The sequence below is a fragment of the Periplaneta americana genome, chromosome 16, assembly GCF_040183065.1.
Source record: "Periplaneta americana isolate PAMFEO1 chromosome 16, P.americana_PAMFEO1_priV1, whole genome shotgun sequence".
NCBI lineage: Eukaryota > Metazoa > Arthropoda > Insecta > Blattodea > Blattidae > Periplaneta > Periplaneta americana.
Genome location: NC_091132.1, coordinates 13,424,041 through 13,439,614, shown reverse-complemented (window position 1 = coordinate 13,439,614; position 15,574 = coordinate 13,424,041). Strand labels below are relative to the sequence as shown.

General features: G+C 33.2%; 1 long non-coding RNA gene across 1 annotated transcript in view; it reads right to left on the bottom strand.

The window, feature by feature from the left end:
• The window catches only part of LOC138716311 (uncharacterized), a 417,126-nt gene that overhangs the window by 136,472 nt on the left and 265,080 nt on the right, over window positions 1–15,574 (bottom strand). Inside the window, exon 3 of the long non-coding RNA XR_011336634.1 lies at window positions 2,977–3,041. This is a non-coding gene — a long non-coding RNA (uncharacterized lncRNA). The remainder of the gene's footprint in view (window positions 1–2,976; window positions 3,042–15,574) is intronic.

Genomic DNA, 15,574 nt, shown 5'->3' with positions numbered 1-15,574 from the left:
GAATAAGCAGAGAGATTGGTCCTTGAAGGAAACATTAGGACGAAATGTTCCGGCGAAGAGAACTAGCTCAATATGCACAACAGAGTGGATGGAGAATTCTGAACGGGATGTTCCAGCTTGGAGTTGAATGCAACCTTACTGGGAGAGTGCTGTATTCTTGACACGGGTGATGTGGTCATCAACTCTTGCTCGAGTTTTTTTGCACCTTCTCTCCTGCACGCTCATTAACTCTGATTGTATCACACACACAGGTACTTATTTTGCTCGGTTAAAAATTCCGCCAGCTTCAAACAAAGTATCAAGACTTTTTTTTGTTTCTTGAAGGTGAATATAATCCCAAAGAGATCATTATATCGCACATCTTCTGTCTAGTACAACATATGAGAACAAATTGAGGTCTCCAATGAAACAGCAGCTCGAGTTCACAAAACTAAATTTTACAGGAGAAGGTTTTATTTCAATGATTCATTTCTGAGTTATATTTTATTATCAAGTTGTAGGTTATAGTTTTACGTATTCAAACTGCATACAGCATTAAGTTGTAATGTTTGTGACCTTGTCGCGTAGGCCTACAGAATAATTAAAGTTTATTTAAGTTTGACTTGGCACGTTGTTTTATTCAATTGCCATTTCAGCTAATCATCAAAACTGTGACGAATTGAAAAATTTATATTCAATGTTTGATACAATAACTTAATTAATTATCTATCTTTTATCTCATCACTACGTGGAGGAATCATCAAAAGTATGACTGACAACTTGAAATATTTATACTCAGTGTTCGATACAATAATTAACTGTAGGATCGGATGACCATTTCAAGTAATGATCAGAAGTGTGACGAATTTAAATATTTATACTCAATGTCTGATACAATAATTAGATGTCTATGTTGGGTCCAATTACTATTTCAAATAATAATCAGAATATGGCGAATTTAAATATTTATACTCAATGGTCGATACAATAATTATGTAGGAACAAATTACCATTTAAAATAATCATTTGAAGCGTGACGAATTGAAATATTTATACTCAATGTTTGATTAGCTGTCTATGTAGGGTCCAATTACCATTTCAAATAATAATCAGAAGTGTGACGAATTTAAATATTTATACTCAATGTTTGATTAGCTGTCTATGTAGGGTTCAATTACCATTTCAAATAATAATCAGAAGTGTGACGAATTTAAATATTTATACTCAATGTTTGCTTAGCTGCCTATGTAAGGTCTAATTACCATTTCAAATAATAATCAGAAGTGTGACGAATTTAAATATTTATACTCAATGTTTGATTAGCTGTCTATGTAGGGTCCAATTACCATTTCAAATAATAATCAGAAGTGTGACGAATTTAAATATTTATACTCAATGTTTGATTAGCTGTCTATGTAGGGTTCAATTACCATTTCAAATAATAATCAGAAGTGTGACGAATTTAAATATTTATACTCAAAGTTTGATTAGCTGTCTATGTAGGGTCCAATTACCATTTCAAATAATAATCAGAAGTGTGACGAATTTAAATATTTATACTCAATGTTTGATTAGCTGTCTATGTAGGGCCTAATTACCATTTCAAATAATAATCAGAAGTGTGACGAATTTAAATGTTTATACTCAATGTTTGATTAGCTGTCTATGTAGGGCCTAATTACCATTTCAAATAATAATCAGAAGTGTGACGAATTTAAATATTTATACTCAATGTTTGATTAGCTGTCTATGTAGGGTCCAATTACCATTTCAAATAGTAATCAGAAGTGTGACGAATTTAAATATTTATACTCAAAGTTTAATTAGCTGTCTATGTAGGGTCCAATTACCATTTCAAATAATAATCAGAAGTGTGACGAATTTAAATATTTATACTCAATGTTTGATTAGCTGTCTATGTAGGGTCCAATTACCATTTCAAATAATAATCAGATGTGTGGCGAATTTAAATATTTATACTCAATGTTTGATTAGCTGTCTTTGTAGGGCCTAATTACTATTTCAAATAATAATCAGAAGTGTGACGAATTTAAATATTTATACTCAATGTTTGATTAGCTGTCTATGTAGGGTCCAATTACCATTTCAAATAATAATCAGAAGTGTGACGAATTTAAATATTTATACTCAAAGTTTGATTAGCTGTCTATGTAGGGTTCAATTACCATTTCAAATAATAATCAGAAGTGTGACGAATTTAAATATTTATACTCAATGTTTGATTAGCTGTCTATGTAGGATTCAATTACCATTTCAAATAATAATCAGATGTGTGACGAATTTAAATATTTATACTCAATGTTTGATTAGCTGTCTATGTAGGGTCCAATTACCATTTCAAATAATAATCAGAAGTGTGACGAATTTAAATATTTATACTCAATGGTCGATACAATAATTAACTATGTAGGAACAAATTACCATTTAAAATAATCATTTGAAGCGTGATGAATTGAAATATTTATACTCAATGTTCGATACAATAATTAGATGTCTATGTAGAGTGCAATTACCATTTCAAGTAATAATCAAATGTGTGACGAATTTAAATACTTATAATGAAAGTCTGATACAATAATTAACTTTCTATGTAGGGTGCAATTACCATTTCAAGTAATAATCAGAAGTATGAAGAATTGAAATATTTATACTCAATGTTTGACACTACAATTAAATATCTATCTGGAATACATTATTTTACCATTTCAAGTAGTCATCGAAAATATGACGAATTTTACTATTTATATCCAAGGTTTATTCCTATAAGGAAATATTTATCTAGAATCAATTGTAGCTCTGAAGTAACTTGCAAAATGTGTAACCAATTGAAACATTTGTACTAAATGTTTGATAGAAATAACTGCAGTGTTGGTATTGAAGAAAATGAAATAAAATAGAATAACGAAAATCATGAAATAAAACATGAATATCAACACTAAAATCATTTTATGAGTAAGCAGTAGAAAACTTACTTACATGAAGGAAAGAAACGGATGCTGCTAGTGGTTAAAATGAACTCCTGAAAACATCTGGTCGAACATCTGAAAATATGAAATATAAAAAAATACTTACATTACAGAGCTGTTGACGTACAAAATACAATATATAAAATGTAATATATATATACATATTACATTTTATATACTATATATTTGCGCTTTAAAATGATACCCCACCTGAGCACGAGTCTTACTCATTCAAGAATGGGCTAGTTTATCTTTCATTGTATTTATTAACTTGTATTCATTTCAAACTTACTAGCAATAAAATAAATAAATGAATGAATGAGTGAATGAGTGAATAAATAAATAAATAAAATAAATAAATATCCCAATTTTAGAGTGAGCGCTGATCTTTAGACAAGAAATTTTGTTAATTTTGCAGATGCGTTAAACTTACTAACTTCCCAAAACATTTTCTTAAAATTATTAACAAAAGCCTTAACCGAAGTGATACTTACACGCTTCAAACAACAAACATAAATCACTTTTTTGTCATTCTTCAATCAGTATCATTTTTGTTTTTTTGCCCAATTTCCTAATTTTCTCAATTTCTCATTTTAATCTAGCCTAGATAATAATTTTTTGTTAAGTTCAATTATACACGCTTTAACATCTGTGGTCATATCGCGTGTGTAGGATCTTGGGTATATCAGGGAACTGTTTTTACCATTGTTGAGTTCCTGTTTCTATTGTTGTGTATTATAAATTATTTATTTATTTATTTATTTTGCTAATAACTGTAACATAAAATATATACAGAAAAAACTTTAGCTCGCCCCTGAAAGAGTAGACCTCGTGCTCAGGGGCGGATTCCTGAATTGAAATTAATAAGTATATAATACAATTTGTCTTATGTCTACTATGCAATTAGAATATATAAATTTAAATTTTCAATTTTTCAATTTTTATAAAATCCATACAAAACTTTTTAATTTAATACTAGAACTATCAGAATTGACAAGATTAGGATATTTAAATATAAATTTGTTATATATTCTTGAGCCTAAATTACTACTATGATTAAATACTGTAGCAGTGTTGCATTTTGGTTCAAACAATCTTAAAGAATTCATACCTTTTGTTTCATAAGTATGAGAATACAATTCAAAATTAGGTATTTCGATTTTTTTATGTATGAATTTTATTAATACAATATAATAAATTTGTCTTATGTTAAGTACATTAAAGTCTAAAAACAATTTTTGAGACGGAAAATCAATAGGTTTATGACGACATATTTTAATTATTTTCCTCTGTAATAAATAAAGTGCATTAAAATTGGATTTAAATGAGCTACCCCATCCTGTAATTCCATACATAATTACCAATTGAAATAAAGTTAAATATATAAACTTATGTTATAAAGTTATAATTAATATTGTCTATAATATTATAAAGTTATGTTCATGTAACTTTTTTTTTTTAAATTTTGATTAATGTTTGTGATATTGGTGATTGAGGCGATGATAAATCATGGTATGTACATTTTCAATCCAGCATTTGCTTTTTTGACTGAGGAAACAATGGAAAACCTCAGTCAGATTGGTCGGTCACGGGGTTTGAACTCGGGACATTCTGAATGCGAGTCAAATCGCACACTAAGTATTATTATTATTATTATTATTATTATTATTGTACAAGACTTATACCTAAAGTATTTATGATAGAAGTGTTAACGGTGGAATTTCATTTTGCGAGCAGAAATGTTTGCGAAACATGGTCGTTAGACCTACAAATAAAACAAAAGCTTTTTAACTCGTATATCTTACACTATTTTTAGACAGCCATTATTCATTTAAAAAAAATGGCACAAAACGTTTCTCCACTTTGTGTCACTAACAAACAACTTTATGTTGTTTAAGGAGCTGACAAACGATGCATGGCCTACTAAATGATGTTATTTCAAGCCCCAGTTACCGTTCAACAGATAATGTTAATACTAATAGTTCTTCAAGTACACCTACACAAGGAATAAATTACTACAAATAATTGTACCGAACGCGATATTCGCATCAGTTTTACTTACGGAGTTGTGAATACAATTTGGTATATACAGATAATTCGAGAATTCAATACAGCGTTGCTAAATGTAGGCTTTACGTCGTTTGTCAACTCTTTCAATAGTTGAAAGTCGCGTATTTTTAACAATACGCTTCCCCATAACAGTTGATTTTTAACAGGATCTTGTAGGCCTAATGTTAAAAGGTATGATTTCGTAATGGTTGTCTAAGATAATATACAGGGTGATTTAGACTACCCGTAACAGTAATTTATTTCGAAAACTAGTGCATGAAAATTTCCGAGACAAAAATATTTATAACTAAACCACATGTGAACTTTCACTGGAGCTTGATTTCATCAATCAGCTCTAACATGAAGTAGGGTCAGTGGCGTATCATTTTAAAATTTCAAACGGGAGTAGGGGTCAAGTAGGGCACCATTTGATAGAGCTCTTCAAAACAAACAACTTTCATAGGAAACGTTTATATTAATTCCTACTCTTTCAATGAGAAAACGTACGAAAAGGCAATGGGTGATTTGGATCACCTGTAAGTCATTTATTTCGGAAACTAGTGCATGAAAATTTTCGAGACAAAAATATTTATAACTAAACCACATGTGAACTTTCAGTTGAGCTTGATTTCATCAATCAGCTCTAACAGGAAGTAGGGTCAGTGGCGTATCATTTTAAAATTTCAAACGGGAGTCGGGGTCAAGTAGGGTACCATTTGATAGAGCTCTTCAAAACAAACAACTTTCATAGGAAACGTTTATATTAATTCCTACTCTTTCAATGAGAAAACGTACGAAAAGGCAATGGGTGATTTGGACCACCTGTAAGTCATTTATTTTGGAAACTAGTGCATGAAAATTTTCGAGACAAAAATATTTATAACTAAACCACATGTGAACTTTCACTGGAGCTTGATTTCATCAATCAGCTCTAACATGAAGTAGTGTCAGTGGCGTATCATTTTAAAATTTCAAACGGGAGTCGGGGTCAAGTAGGGTACCATTTGATAGAGCTCTTCAAAACAAACAACTTTCATAGGAAACGTTTATATTAATTCCTACTCTTTCAATGAGAAAACGTACGAAAAGGCAATGGGTGATTTGGATCACCTGTAAGTCATTTATTTCGGAAACTAGTGCATGAAAATTTTCGAGACAAAAATATTTATAACTAACCACATGTGAACTTTCACTGGAGCTTGATTTCATCAATCAGCTCTAACAGGACGTAGGGTCAGTGGCGTATCACTTTAAAATTTCAAATGAGAGTCGGGTCAAATAAGATACCATTTGATAGAGCTTTTCAAACCAAGCAACTTTCATAGGAAACGTTTTTATTAATTCCTACTCTGCCAGTCACTTGACCACGCCGAAGTGTTAGGAGTCACTGACAGTGAGTAGAAGAAGAGTACAGGTGTGTGCTGCTCAGAGCGGCAGATAGTTTGAAAATTTATAAAAAAATTAATGGAATTGTCAGGCCTTTCAGTAACATATCAACATTAATTGTCTTGCTTACATTTTCGTCTTGTAACATTTCTCAATATTGATGACATTGTCTTTTTGTACGTTTTCTCATTGAAAGAGTAGGAATTGATAACGTTTCCTATGAAAGTTGTTTGTTTTGAAGAGCTCTATCAAATGGTACCTTATTTGACCCCGACTCCCATTTGAAATTTTAAAGTTATACGCCACTGACCGTACTTCCTGTTAAGGCTGATTGATGAAATCAAGCTCAAGTGAAAGTTCACATGAGCTTCAGTTATAAATATTTTTGCCTCGAAAATTTTCATGCACTAGATTCCGAAATAAATTACTGTTACGGGTGGTCTGAATCACCCTGTATATTTACTTACTTACTTACTGGCTTTTAAGGAACCCGAAGGTTCATTGCCGCCCTCACATAAGCCCGCCAACGGTCCCTATCCTGTGCAAGATTAAGCCAGTCTCTATCATCATACCCCACCTCCCTCAAATCCATTTTAATATTATCCTCCCATCTACGTCTCGGCCTCCCTAAAGGTCTTTTTCCCTCCGGTCTCCCAACTAACACTCTATATGCATTTCTGGATTCGCCCATACGTGCTACATGCCCTGCCCATCTCAAACGTCTGGATTTCAAGTTCCTAATTATGTCAGGTGAAGAATACAATGCGTGCAGTTCTGTGTTGTGTAACTTTCTCCATTCTCCTGTAACTTCATCCCGCTTAGCCCCAAATATTTTCCTAAGCACCTTATTCTCAAACACCCTTAACCTATGTTCCTCTCTCAGAGTGAGAGTCCAAGTTTCACAGCCATATAGAAGAACAGGTAATATAACTGTTTTATAAATTCTAACTTTCAGATTTTTGGACAGCAGACTGGATGATAAGAGCTTCTCAACCGAATAATAACACGCATTTCCCATATTTATTCTGCGTTTAATTTCCTCCCGAGTGTCATTTATATTTGTTACTGTTGCTCCAAGATATTTGAATTTTTCCACCTCTTCGAAGGATAAATCTCCAATATTTATATTTCCATTTCGTACAATATTCTGGTCACGAGACATAATCATATACTTTGTCTTTTCGGGATTTACTTCCAAACCGATCGCTTTACTTGCTTCAAGTAAAATTTCCGTGTTTTCCCTAATCGTTTGTGAATTTTCTCCTAACATATTCACGTCATCTGCATAGACAAGAAGCTGATGTAGCCCGTTCAATTCCAAACCCTGCCTGTTATCCTGAACTTTCCTAATGGCATATTCTAGAGCGAAGTTAAAAAGTAAAGGTGATAGTGCATCTCCCTGCTTTAGCCCGCAGTGAATTGGAAAAGCATCAGATAGAAACTGACCTATACGGACTCTGCTGTATGTTTCACTGAGACACATTTTAATTAATCGAACTAGTTTCTTGGGAATACCAAATTCAATAAGAATATCATATAATATTTCCCTCTTAACCGAGTCATAAGCCTTTTTGAAATCTATGAATAACTGATGCACTGTACCCTTATACTCCCATTTTTTCTCCATTATCTGCCGAATACAAAAAATCTGATCAATAGTCGATCTGTTACGCCGAAAACCGCACTGATGATCCCCAATAATTTCATCTACGTACGGAGTTAATCTCCTCAAAAGATTGCAGGCTAAAAATGTTAAATTTCGAGATTTTCATGAAAATATACGTTTCAGCAGTTCTAACATGGCAAAAGGAGTTTCTCGCATGCCATTCTATTTCATGTAATCTATTTCATTCTATTCTATCTAATAGGCTATATTTCATTAACTTCATTTCATCTAGTTTGTCTAATCTATTCTGTATAATGCAATTTATTCTCTCTAATCTAATTTCAATCAATCAATTTAGGGCATTTCAAAACCAAAGAGGTTCTTAGCCTCATTCACGATATATCGTCATTCGTCTCTGTCCTCTGCATCTTCTTGTCGTCCTCCCACTGTACAAAGATTATCATATACTTGGTCCTGCCAACGGATACGAGGTCTACCAAGAGGTCTGTACATCTTGGAGAATAGTCGAAAGCTTTTCGTAGAAGAGAGTCTTCATCACGCCGTAGAACGTGTCAAAGTCAACGTAGTCTTCGACTTTTTATTAAGGCTATTATGTCCGGTTCTTTATAAACATCCCTTAGTTCTCTGTTGTTCAAAATTCTCCATGTGTTATAAATATATTGTAAGTTCACAGGGCTAACGGCTTCGAAGCTGGGTACCTGGTTCTAATGAAGTGCACTGGTAGCAATCTAAAACATGGGGGCATGAGATAGTTACTCTGCCTACCATTAAAATTCACTTCCCTAAATCCCCAAGGTAAAAAAAAAAAATCCATGTGTTATTTTCTTGAATGGGACCAAAAATCTTCAAGATTTTGTTCTCAAAAGTAAAAAGGGATTTTTTTTGTTAATATCCAACTTTCACAGCAATATAGGAGAGTTGGTAGGATTATTGTTTTATAGCATCTTAATTTTGATAATCTAGAAAGAAGTTTGGAACTAAGCAAATTATGAAGGGAGTAGCAACACTTATTTGCCATAACGAGTCTATGTTGAATTTCTTTCCCAAATAAGCCTGTTTCATGAATTATACTTCCTAAGTATTTAAATTAAGTAACTTTTTGAAACTCCCAATCATCTATTATAAGTGGCCCTCTATTATTTGAGGTACGTGATATATTCATGTATTTAGTTTTATCAGAATTAATTTTTAACCCTGTTATTCTTGTTTCTTCTACTAAGAGTCTAAAGAGTTTCTTGATATCATCTAATCTAATTTACTGTATCTAATCTAATCATTATCTCTAATCTAATCTACTACACTTACACTAATCTAATCCAATGTAATCTAATGTAACCTAACCTTACTTACTTACTGGCTTTTAAGGAACCCGGAGGTTCATTGCCGCCCTCACATAAGACCGCCATTGGTCCCTATCCTGAGCAAGATTAATCCAGTCTCTATCATCATATCCCACCTCCCTCAAAACATTTTAATATTATCTTCCCATCTACGTCTCGGCCTCCCTAAAGGTCTCATTCCCTCCGGCCTCCCAACTAACACTCTATATGCATTTCTGGATTCGTACATACATGCTACATGCCCTGCCCATCTCAAACGTCTGGATTGAATGTTCCTAATTATGTCAGGAGAAGAATACAATGCGTGCAGTTCTGTGTCATGTAACTTTCTCCATTCTCCTGTAACTTCATCCTGCTTAGCCCCAAATATTTTCCTAAGCACCTTATTCTCAAACACCCTTAACCTATGTTCCTATCTCAAAGTGAGAGTCCAAGTTTCACAACCATACAGAACAACCGGTAATATAACTGTTTTATAAATTCTAACTTTCAGATTTTTTGACAGCAGACTGGATGATAAAAGCTTCTCAACCGAATAATAACAGGCATTTCCCATATTTATTCTGTGTTTAATTTCCTCCCGAGTATCATTTATATTTGTTACTGTTGCTCCAAGATATTTGAACTTCTCCACCTCTTCAAAAGATAAATATCCAATTTTGTTCTAAACTAACCTAATCTAATCTAAACTAATCTATATCTACGGTATAGCTATTTGTTTGTCAGTTGTAAGTTATGTATTTCACGAATTTTGTTTATAGCTGTAGTTATGTAAGTTTGTGAAAATTAATTATACTTCAATCACACATTTTACTTTTTATTTCGATGCCTCTTGAATTATAATTAAAAAGAAAATACAGAATAAACGGTCATATTTTTAACATGGTCAAGGAACGTAACTGTTGCAAAACGGTAAAAATATGAGAAAGTATATTCTGCTTTATGACATTCATTTTGTTTTAATTATTCAGTTTTTTACGTGACTGAAAATCGCATTGCTGTACACGTAGGCAATATCTTGATTTTGTCACGAATTGAATGTATTTCGCACAGTGGCAGTGTTGTCTAGTATGTTGTACTAGGATAAAGTTAATGGGACTGGATCCGTGGTCCGTCTTAATGCCAGCTTACAAGGATATCATTACCAAGCCGGTGTTAAGGAGATTGGTTATAGAGAGGGCATAACTCATTGCTTAACGACAGGCTTCGTAGCTGGCCAATTGCTGCTATGGCGATTAGTCTGAAGTTCCATGAAACGCGGCCTACTGTGTGTAACAGGTTTTCACCAACTCGGTGCTAGAACAAGTATCAGAAAAATACGTACACTGGGCTGCAAAAGAAATGCCGAGTCGAAGTCGCTATCGATTTGAAATATTATCGTGTTACGAGAACTTCGCTTAGAAAAGATTAGAAATAGAGATACACAGAAGGCACTGTATTTAAACTCTATTATTGCTCTGTTATCATCACATCATTCAGCTTGTTCTTGTATGTTTTCAATAAACTATAATAATATGAAATGTAACTGGCCGTATATATCGATTGTAACAATGATAACAATGACAGGCTCCATGGATAAAAAAGGAAGGCTGTGAATACCATATAAACTGCAGTTTCACTATTTTCGTGTAGTATTCTTATTGGTGTTTTAAAATAAAAGTATATAATAGTACATTATGCAACGAGCCTTTAATGAAGGTAATTAAGAAGTGAGTATGGATATTTATAAAACGAGCGCAAGCGAGTTTCATAATTTTCATACGAGCTTCTTAATTACCATTATAGGCGAGTTTCATACGACTTTTTATGCTCGACCATATTTCTAACTTGATATTATTAATTTTATTGTATCTGACCTGGAGCAATGTCCCGTATGTTGTGAGATGTGCGCAGACGCGAAAGTATTGATTTTTTCCGAGGAACAGATGTCCACAGTGACCTTGCTAGGCCATAAGAACCTACAGAGATAACATTGAAATAAAATTAGACATTGAAAAACGAGATGACAAATTGAATTTATTTGAATATTATTTACAATTAACGCTAATTATTATAGTAACAGAACATAACCTTCTGCGACAGTATTGGATTTCCAGCCTCCGTGACTTTTCGCTAATTCTCTTTCGATAGCATATCCGAGAATAATCGATACTTGCGGTTTTATAACGGTAGAAAGCTGACCTGTCATTGGCTGAACAGTTGTAACCTGAGTCGTCATTGGCTGAAAGACCTGACCTTTAATGAGTAGGTGTACTTTAATGACATGCATTAAAGATCTGCTACCAGGTGTATAATTACTACATTTCGGCATGGTCGAGCATAAATAATTTTAAATCAATTCATATTAAATAATAATGTGAACATGTTATAAAAGTCATATTTAGGGGAGACCCGGGCAAAACGAATAACACGGGCAAAGAGAATAATGCCTATTTCATAGAAACGCCAACAGGTAGAGCTTTCTGCTATGTTGGGGAAGAATCCCTACCAGATTTTGCTGCTGGAACTGACTTGTCGTCATTCTAGCTAGTAAGAGAAGAAGTCAGCGTGTGTTTAAAGAAAATTGACTGTTTTCTTAAAATATTTCAAGGTAAGAGAAACATATTTACAACATACAGTACTGCAGAAACTCTTTGTTATGTGATAGTAATATATAGACGATAGAATTAGTTCTAAAATGCCGTACTTACGAAAAAGATTATTGACGTTTATGTTTGTATTACTTTAAATGAAAAGCAATGTGGCGTCTGCGGGCAAAGTGAATAGGGCAAAGTGGATAACTTATACACTATTATAAGTGTCAGCTGTATTTTTGTATGTATTCGTCTATTGTAATAAAGCGTGTCAGATCATTTTACATAGTGGAGGCATTAAGTCACACTAATTAAATTATAAATCAGCAACACTGATCTTAATTTTTACTTAAAAAGGTCGTAATGTGTTTTCAGATGGTTTAATTTTTCAAGAGGATGACGGAGCAAGCCAAATGGTCGGAAGAAGACATGGAGAAAGCACATGAAGAAATAAAATCTTCCAATCAGTGGTTCTGCTATCTGGCCATACAACCGTAATGTGTTTGTTGTTGAAGAGTTTGCTCCAGATGAACTTACAGATCGCCCACTTGAGACAGAAATCAGCGAAACGACAGCTGGCTCAGATTTAACAAATTCTGCGATACCACTTCTTCAACGGCTGCAGAAACAGTTAATGCTCGCTCAGAATCAACCACCTCTGTGATGTCGGCATCCTCAGAGATTGACGAAATATTCAATACATCAATTACACTCATTAACATCGTGTTTATGTGTTGATTTAATTTTATTATCAGTGAATAGAAATTAAATAGAAAGGTGAAAATGTTATAGGGATATTGACTTTGCCCGGGTACCCGGGCAAAGCGAATAATTAACTATATTTTCTTTCTCAAATCATATCACTGTCCGTAGGTACGAGAAACGAATTGCTGTCTTGTAGATATGTGGACAACATGTGTCACAACCAAAGTCATGAAGTTTTATTTCGGGAGCACCAAACTATAGTCTGTGACATTGTTTATTCTTAGCTTATCCGTTTTGCCCGGGTTTCCCCTACATGTTAAAAAAAAACTAATCTCAGGAAAATAGTTTTCCGTCTCGCCATGTTTGCTGAAGTCCTCGGAAAACAATATAATTCCGTATCAGTATTTCTTCTGCAGGCCAGTATATCCATCACTCGTTTCGTGTCTTTCAACCATTTATTAAACTTGTTTCGTAAACTTAAAACTTGAGACAAATGTGTTTAAAATGATATTGAGTAGGCCATAAAACTAAACAACACACTATCACTAACCAAACTTGACAACATTATGCTCAAAATGAGAATCATTCACAGCCAAACATTGTAACAGTCTATCACGAAAACAGTCCATTGTCTTTCTCCCAGTTACATGACTGATCTGTTCCATCTACAATCATGTAGAGTAGGTCATGAAATTAAACAAAACACTAACATTAATCAACAATGAACAGATTTCATTAGTTTTATAGATTACTCAACATGAATTTGTGCGAGATCGTGCGTATTTGCTTGCTTTCCGCACAAAACCAATACGCAGTAAGTGTGAAATACCACATTCAGTATTCCCAACGTAACACACATAACAATTTCCCTCTTCTTACCGCTTAAGCGCCATATTCATTTTACTGCTTTAGGCTTTTAACATATTATTTTTAGAGACGTTTAACATAGTAATAATTATAAATTGGAAACTTACCACTGCAATTTCACCTAAATTGCACTGTTAATTATTGTTTTTAAATATTTGCAAAAATTAAGTAAACTCTACAACACCACAAAAGTTACTGCATTTGTAATGCAAGTAACATTAAGGAAGCCGTGAAAAAATCAACAAGATTCCAGATGCCGATGTTATTACTGCAATATGTTATATAAATAATATTGTTAAAATATTAAAATGAAAAATAAATCATTACATAACCTTACCGTTTCTTTTAAGTTCGCATTTATAGACTGGGGGGAAAAAGACAGACGTATATCACGGACTGCTGGAATATAGTAAACACAGAAAACATTTTATAGCAACAATGTTGAAGATAGATATTTTAGTTTTTAAAATTTGCCGTCATTGAACAGAAACCAAGATGGAGATTTCATTGCAACTAATTAGAAATTCCTCTTTCAGGTATGTAATAAACGATCTTCGCACAAAATAATGTACGATACACGAGTGGTATGTTTGTTTTCATGTTCTCGGAAATTAAAAAAGCTCAACTACGTTTCGCTTTTTCATTATTTTCCTCGAACATGAAAACATCAACATACCGCTCCTGTAACGTATATTATTATTACATACTTATTTGTCTCAAGTTTGATATCAATGAAACAAGTTTAATAAATTGTTAGGCCGAGTGCACACACAATCAGACGCTGCACGGCGCAAAATTTTGTCCGCTGGGGTACTTATCACCACGTCGTCGCTTCGCGAAGAGCCGCTCCTCGCCGTGTCTGATTCTGCGTGCACCCGCCTTAAAAGACAAGAAACGATCAGTCTATACTTATTGGCAGGAGTAGGTCTATAATTCTATCAGACGTCTGTAGGCACACATTTTTCCGTATGTTATAATCTACAAGCTTTATTTATGGAGTGGATTGAACTGAGCCCTGAGATTCTTAAAGAGTTACAATGAATATAGGCCTAACCCAGCAGTAGCCTACAATTTCATTACCGTAAACATGTCTCCTGCGTCATTTCCAAATTTGAACTATAGAGTTACGCATAAAATTATACGACAAAAGTTGCAGACTTTTATGAGCGTTTTGCCCAATACCGTACTTGGTAGACATAGCCTTCCTTTAAATATGTGATATAAATTATACTAAATTACATAGAACATATCAATAATTAACCATGAGCACCCGTATGAGCAAATTTCCGAAACATAATTTCCATATCTTCATATTCTTGTGCAATTACTACTTGATCGTCTGCAAACAATAACGTATACAAAATAATAATAATAATAATAATAATAATAATAATAATAATAATAATAATAATAATAATAATAATAATCTTTAAATTATTGTGGTTTAAAAATAATGGAGACAATTATTAGAGTTGTCTGAACACTATTTATTTATTTTTTTTATTTTTTTTTATTTATTTTTTTTTTCTAGAAAAATTTCCTTTTGAATTAATTCCCATTTTATGGGATGTATGGTGTTGAGTATATTAAGATGACACATATAATTTTGGATTAATTTCATCTTTCTGTATGAAAATTGATTTAATTTCATTTGTTAACCAAGTTCTTGTGCAGAATTTATCTATGTGTTTAGCACTTCCAGAATTAGGGGAGAGTCGGGTAGTATCGGACATCGGGTAATATCGGACAGTGAGTTTCTTTCGTCTACCACACGATGAGAGTACCTGATTGACATGGTTACATTTCTGTGACGTCGCATAGAGAAACGTAACCATGTCATTCAGGTACTACCATATGGTGGTAGATGAAAGAAACGCACTGTCCGATACTACCCGATGTCCGATACTACCCGACTCTCCCCTAGTATTAGGTTTGATGTTCACATATTTGGGTTTTAAATCCTCTTTAAGACATGTTTTGTTAAACCAAATTTTCTTGTTTAACAATTCTATCTGAAGGCGCATATCGTGGTACTGGTTGACCAGGTTTTCTTCTTCACTA